This window comes from Schistocerca gregaria, chromosome 4 (genome assembly GCF_023897955.1).
Source record: "Schistocerca gregaria isolate iqSchGreg1 chromosome 4, iqSchGreg1.2, whole genome shotgun sequence".
Classification (NCBI taxonomy): Eukaryota; Metazoa; Arthropoda; class Insecta; order Orthoptera; family Acrididae; genus Schistocerca; species Schistocerca gregaria.
This window is the reverse complement of record NC_064923.1, coordinates 523,831,229-523,838,353: the sequence shown is the minus strand read 5'-3', so window position 1 is coordinate 523,838,353 and position 7,125 is coordinate 523,831,229. Positions and strand designations below refer to the sequence as shown.

General features: G+C 39.1%; 2 non-coding genes across 2 annotated transcripts; one reads left to right on the top strand and one right to left on the bottom strand.

The window, feature by feature from the left end:
- Positions 1-1,863: 1,863 nt before the first annotated feature.
- Trnal-caa (transfer RNA leucine (anticodon CAA)) lies at positions 1,864-1,938 on the bottom strand. The gene has a single exon. It is a non-coding gene; the product is annotated as a tRNA-Leu (tRNA).
- Positions 1,939-2,069: 131 nt separating this feature from the next.
- Positions 2,070-2,144, top strand: Trnas-cga (transfer RNA serine (anticodon CGA)). Its single transcript has one exon. It is a non-coding gene; the product is annotated as a tRNA-Ser (tRNA).
- Positions 2,145-7,125: the final 4,981 nt, after the last annotated feature.

The following is a 7,125-nucleotide window of genomic DNA, read 5'->3' as shown; positions in this document are numbered from 1 at the left end:
TCGAGCGGTTCTAAGCGCTACTGTCTGGAACCGCGTGACCGCTACGGTCGCAGGTTCGAATCCTGCCTCCGGCATGGATGTGTGTGATGTCCTCAGGATAGTTAGGCTTAAGTAGTTCTAAATTCTAGGGGACTGATGACCTCAGAAGTTAAGTCCCATAGTGCTCAGAGCCATTTGAATTTTTGTTGAGGGGAAGAAAACAGTCTTGGTTGCGACTTTGAAATCCCGTTTTATTTATCAATGAGGGCGTTTTTCGTTTAATTCAGGCGTCTTCAGATTAGCCGATAAATGTTATCTAGTAAGTTAAAGATTTCGATGACAAACATGCACAAAAATAAACTGCCCGTGTCCTGTAAGAAAAACAGCCGAGGGAAATATATGCTCCCGTCAAGTATTAAAATAACTAAAATCCCAGCAACGTTATTGGATATTATGCTTTTAATAAAAGACGGATGTAAACATTTGTCTCACTATTTTTCTTGCACATAACGATAGCAATTTATTTTTGTGAATGTTTTGTCTTCGATATCATAACTTATCGCCCTGTCTGAAGATGTCTTCTATTAGGTCAAACACGAGTCATTAATGAATAAATACACAGCAATTTCAACATTGCAACCAACAGAAAATACAACAATGGAAAAATGGATAAGTGGAGATGCACGACATTCACTGGAGTCCAACGAGTAATCGACTGAGTGTGAGGGAGGGAATGACGGAACGAGGGGGCCTCTGAGAGGTAATGAAAGCGTCGACAAAGAACCAACTGTGCGTTACGACAGCGATGTGACTACATCACGTATTCCAGTGTGGCTGCACCACCCAACTTACAGGGCGATCGTGGATTCCATATTCACTAGCATAATGGTGTATGGCACCGCTCCAAGACGATACTATTACGCGTATTATTAGCAGTTCCGTCTAGAGACCAAGTGGTGCAACAAGCCCTCTATCATTTGAGAGCTACAGAGGTGAGCGATTGTGGCGGGATACACCCAGTTCACTGCTATTAGCGCCACGTTACCGTAACGCGCCATATCTAAGGATGACGTTAAAAAAAGTAGCTTTTCCAAACTTTGCCAACATACGCTTCACTGTATTAGTGTTTAAGCTTTTAAATCTCAGAGTGATTGGGTGAATATGTTTCCCTAAATACATCGTTTTAAATAAAAAAGTTAGAAAGTCAAAAATTGTTCAGAATGTGCGTATCTCTGTCACAATCAACTGTTACAGGTCTCAAATTGATCGGTGTAATATTTTAGCTAAATCAGAGTTTTTGTGAAAAATTGAAGGCGCTAACTATTAGAATCAGAAAGATGAAAGTTGGTATGAAGCTTAAGTCTGGTATAAAAACATTAGCCATGTGGCCTCATTAAGTTACCTCTAATAGTTTTCAAGCAATTTTCTAGAAACTAAATTTGGAACAAAAACGTCCTTCTTTGTAATAGATTAAGTATCATTTATATTAATGCTAGAAAGTGCTGATTACAGTACTTGATTATATCCATTAAATTATAAAGAATTAAATAATTTCAAGTCTTTGAAGTAAATACCAACAAGGTCTCTTAAGCTTGTAAAACTCTACTGTCAGTTCCTTTCTAAAAATTCTAGCCCATAAAGTTTCAATGCTATAGAGCTGAAACTTTTTCTGTAATTAAAATCGACATAACTACATTCGTACAAAAATTACGAAGATTGTAAATTGATGGCGATCAGTTAACTCTGATGATCAGAAATAAGGGCATAAGATCATTTAATTGGTTTAATTGGAACTTACAGTAGAGATCACCTTTGATCAGATCATAGTGCTGTTTATGATAGAGACATCATTATTATTGAAACTTCCTGGCAGATTAAAACTGTGTGCCCGACCGAGACTCGAACTCGGGACCTTTGCCTTTTGCGGGCAAGAGCTCTACCAACTGAGCTACCGAAGCAGATTCACGCCCGGTACTCACAGCTTTACTTCTGCCAGTACCTCATCTCCTACCTTCCAAACTTGACAGAAGCTCTCCTGCAGGAGACGAGGTACTGGCAGAAGTAAAGCTGTGAGTACCACGCGTGAGTCGTGCTTCGGTAGCTCAGTTGGTAGAGCACTTGCCCGCGAAAGGCAAAGGTCCCGAGTTCGAGTCTCGGTCGGGCACACAGTTTTAATCTGCCAGGAAGTTTCATATCAGCGCACACTCCGCTGCAGAGTGAAAATCTCATTCTGGGATAATTATTATTTTTATCACGAATATTACTCTGTTTGTGCGTAAGAACTTTTACTGATGAATCAATCTGAACTCAAGACTTTTATTTATAATCAAAGTTCCTGGTTCTGCTGAGTAAATAGACAGTAGAAACATTTCTTTCAGTGAGCACAAGAGGAATGTGGACTTGCAGAGTGGAAGCTATGGTCAGTATGTTCTCCATCGCTCTCTTGTTGATCGCCAGAATAGTTTTCAGGCTCTCGTATAAGACGGCAACGAACGATCAAATACCATATTTCATATTCATGTTAACCCGCCGCCCCAGATATGACGCATCGGCCAGGAAACTAAACAGTGAAAGTTATCGGAACAAAACTCGTTTGGCACTAACAGGATACCGAAGTAAACTATGAAGAAACCAGTGCGAGAACAGTGCTAAAATTTTCTCGCGAGTGTGGAAACTGAGCTGCCAAAGTTAGCCACAGACGGAAAGAAACAAGAGGACAACACTAGACTGCGGCTACCATCGGCGCTGAGGTTAGAAGAAGAGGGGATGTGCTCACGGACTTGGACTCCAACCCCATTTCTCGATACCAGTAATATCGAGCTACTTTTCTTTGAAGTAAGAGACATATTTTTGTGACAATATTCACATTTGGTTCTATTAATGTATAGTTACTACGATGTATCGATATATTACAGTGATATGGTTCTTGTGTGTAAGCATTTCTGTGAGACTGTCATAATGTTTGAGTTTTTTGTAATCGTTTTGGCGTGAATGCGCACAATGCTGTCTTTGTTTCACTTTCCAGATATTATGTTGTTATTTCGCTTTGTAAAATAACATACAAGTCTTGTGTTTGGTTAAAGTAGAAATTACATATGTGAAGATTGATACAAAACAGTTTTCTTGATGATGTGACAATTAAGAAGAAGTATATGTGAATTTACAAGAAGTTTATTAAAAATGTGGATCATGAACACCAAGTCAAAACTTATTTCTGCCATGCCATGGTTCCAATCTGGGATTGTTTGATTATTAAGAATTTCCTGAAAACGCATTTGTTAGGTCTTCAAATATTGCTAAAGTACAGATCCGGGCCTTCTAGCAGCCAAAGTGGAATCATCCTAGAATCAACGACATGAGCCATAACGACTTCGACGAAATCTTCGTGCGAATCCAATCAAGATAAGTGCCAAATTAATGACTTATTTACAGTGACCTCATTATTTATATTCTGACGATACCATCCACAACCAATAACTTAGTCGTTGCCCGATAAAGCGAACATATTCTGCATGAGCAACATTATAAATCTAATTTCTAATCTAGTTTGCAAGTGGTGGTCTTGTTAGAAGGTGAAGCAATTAAGTTAAGTCAAGAATATTTAAAGTGCATGTGAATTTCTTCCTACAGCCTACTCTAAGTGGAAAATATTGTTAAGAATAATGCGAAAGGTAAGAACGAACCTGTCTCTGACGATGAATCCTGTTAATTTGAAACTGAAATTAACAAGAATGGTTCTGTCAAAGTAATAAATCCAAAATTGGAGTGTCATTTGTCAAAATCGGATTCTGAAGAACATTGCCATGTTACTGCGAAGGTGGAATCAGTTTCTGATGATGAGGTAATTGAAGTCACAAAGGGAAAAACATAGAATTAATAGAGCTATCAGACAATGAAACTGCCTTTCTGACACCCGTCCAAGTCAGGGAATGCTAGAAACTGCTTTGAAACCGGTGGAAATGCCCATTGGCAATGTAGAGGCACCAAACTGGATGCAGTTACTGTTTTCTAAAACTGAATCGCATCATAAAGTGCTGAACAAAAAGAGGAAATAAAATAGCAAACGTTTAAGTAACAATTAAGTTAGTAATAAAGAACTAAAGGATAGCAATAAAGAACTGAATAGTACGATTGAATCCAGTAGTAAACAACTTAAGGATACTAATAAAGCATAATAGTGCATTAAAAGAGATAATCACCTAAAATTGAATAGTTTAAATTATAAAATTGATGCTAACCAGCATGATCTGCAACTCACAGTAGAGCAACAGTTAAATAAATTGCATAGTAAATTCAAAACCAAAATTGGCGAAGTTCGCAAAGAATTCAAAGACGTAGATGAACTTATGGAAGGTGAGTTGACAGAAAGAATAGGCAATGAATCCAAATTTTGCTCTGATCGATGTCAATAAATAACTATTAAACTAAATGCTTGTCATAGTGAAATTAGGAAAGTAAAGTCTGACTGTGTGAAATTATTTGAGGATGTTGATAAAAGACTTTCTGACTAGATGGTAGCAGTAGAATTACAAGTAGAAGAACTAAATACTAGAAGTACTAACATACGAAACGGAGCACCCTGTTGTAGTTCCCGTAATACTACTGTCCAGCATGTTGCTTCCGTTCGCCACTTTCATCGGATGTCGTCAGTCTTTACGCTTTGATCCCGACAAACATATTCACACATTAGAGTTCTGGAATGATTTTAAGGCTGTTTTGCCTAACGCAAGGTCGGAACGAGAGAAAATTTCTTTCTTAGGAATTCATTTATAAGGAGTTGCTTTGTGGTGGTCAGCCGACGTCATAATTAGATGCAAAACTCTTTCTGAATTTAGCACTGCATTTCTAAGTGGGTACTGGTCACACAACTAAGAAAACGATGTCTTGAGAGTATTTTAGAGTGGCAAACAGTTTGCTCCAGGTCGTGAGCCAGTAAAAGAGTTACCTAGAAAGTGGGTTTCACGGCTGTTGAATCTGACAGAGAAGATGAAACTGGAAATGATTGTCATGGGAGAAGAAGATAATCTTCTTTGGTACTGGCAGTAAAGAATCATCTCCGCACCTAGAATTAATGTGGATAGGTTCATTGGATATTTGGAGCCATCACAAAGAGTAAATGCTGCTGAGGAGCAAGCCCAAATAATAATAGGTCTTCTAACAATCACGTAAACAACAAAAACAATAACGGTGGGAACGTGAATGTTTGAAATATGGAGGGTCGGAATACAAACTGGAACTATCCTAGTGAAGGCCGTGGTAGATGGAGAGGGGTAGACAGCCACCGCAGCAGTTATTATGACGGAAGCAGAAATGTTAATAATGTGACGTTGAGACCAGAGGGAGAGCAAATACTGTGTCGAATGAACACAACAGGCCGCGTGCGTGAAACTAAATCCCGTCTTTGAGGAAACTGGCTCTCACAAGGAGGAAACAGTGACACAGCCAGTAACAAAAACACAGACCAGGTCAGTCAGCACACGCAAACCCATAACAGGGACGATGAAATAAGAACAGACAGTATTGGTGATGTGCTAAACAATTCGAATCATACAGTTGATAGCATTTTGGACACTTTACAAAAATGGATCAAGGAGGAGAAAGGAAACGCTGTAGATAATAGAGAGGAAGAAATTAACTGGTTTGAACCATATAAGGACGAAAATGAGGTGGCTTACATCTGCGACAATACAGACAATCTGAAGACTAAAGTTTCGGTGGAGGAAATAGAGTCAGTTTTGCAAGATTTTGACGAGGAAGTGTTGATGGACGAATGGGGTAGCAAGAATAATGAGGTCAAGGATCCCATTAGCTGTATTGACCTGCCACAAACTGTAAAAGCCGACGACAGAGTTTTAGATAGCACTGTTGCCCAGGGACGCAGCTGCTCAGAGGTAGAGAGTAGTTTAGCTGATGTGCTGCAAACGGAAGTAGAGGAAGTCGTTCAGTGCTTTGATTTAAAACTGATGGACAGGTTGGAAAAGGCGGCTTCGAATGTAAAGATTGATGATCCCGTGAATCTAAATGTGAATGTACTAGCAACTGAACAAAACTGCTTTAGCTGGAAACAGATTGGAAAGTAGCTATTAGAACACTCTTATGAGGAACCTGTTCAAACTAGAATAACACTCCCTGTTATAAAAACTGACATCTCAGGAGTAACAGAGCATTGTGTCCTTACAGAGGCAGTGAACCAAGTGCCTTGCCCCAAGCATTCTTCTAATCTGTTCGCAATAAGAGTGAACTAGTGTCATAAAAGGAAGTGGTTTAAGAATAATATATACTACTGGAAAAGTTTCTAGACTAGTACAGCGCAATGCTTTGATAGCATTTGGTATAGGTAATATATCTATAGATCAAATTTCTGATCCCGGAAAGGCAGTAATAATAAAACATAGGAACCGCCTATTAGAGTAACGAGGAATAAGGGATATTTGCAGGAAGATATTGAATTCGATAGTAATGTGCAAGATTCTAATGAGTAAAAGAACTACACACTGGAAGAAATGGAGGCTAAGGTACAGCCAACAAATCAAATTTGTGATGAAAAAGCGAAAGAAGGCATGACGCGAAATGTTCCCCCACTACTTTTAGCATTGATAAGTTAGTGTTAATCAAAACTACAGAAAAATCTAACAAAAGTTCAGCGGAAACAAATAAGTTTATGCATGTTTATCAAGGACCATTCAGGATAGTACGTAAGCCTCATGCAAACACACATCTTTCGGAATACCCGAAAAGAAAGAAATAGGTCTACGAAACATTGTAGATCTACAGCGATTTCAAAATGACAGCAACTAGTTTCTGTAGGAAGTCTGCCACTGCTTTGGCGGATACAGAGTTTGGTATAATGTGTGGTTCCAGCTGGCTGTAACTTCCTTTCCCTTTCTAGTTTAATTCACTTCTTCCATCCTGTCTATAGATGCTGTAAGGAGCGTGCCACTTTTTTTTGCGGATACACAGTTTGGCGTACTGTGCGGTCCCAGCCTGATAAAACTTTATTTGCATTTCAAGTTTCGTTATCTTCTTTGGTCCAATCATAGTATGTAAGGAATATATGGCTTCATGTTGTACATATGCTATTAGTTTGGCGGGCCGGGGTGGCCGAGCGGTTCTAGGAGCTACAGTCTGGAACCGCGCGACAGCTAC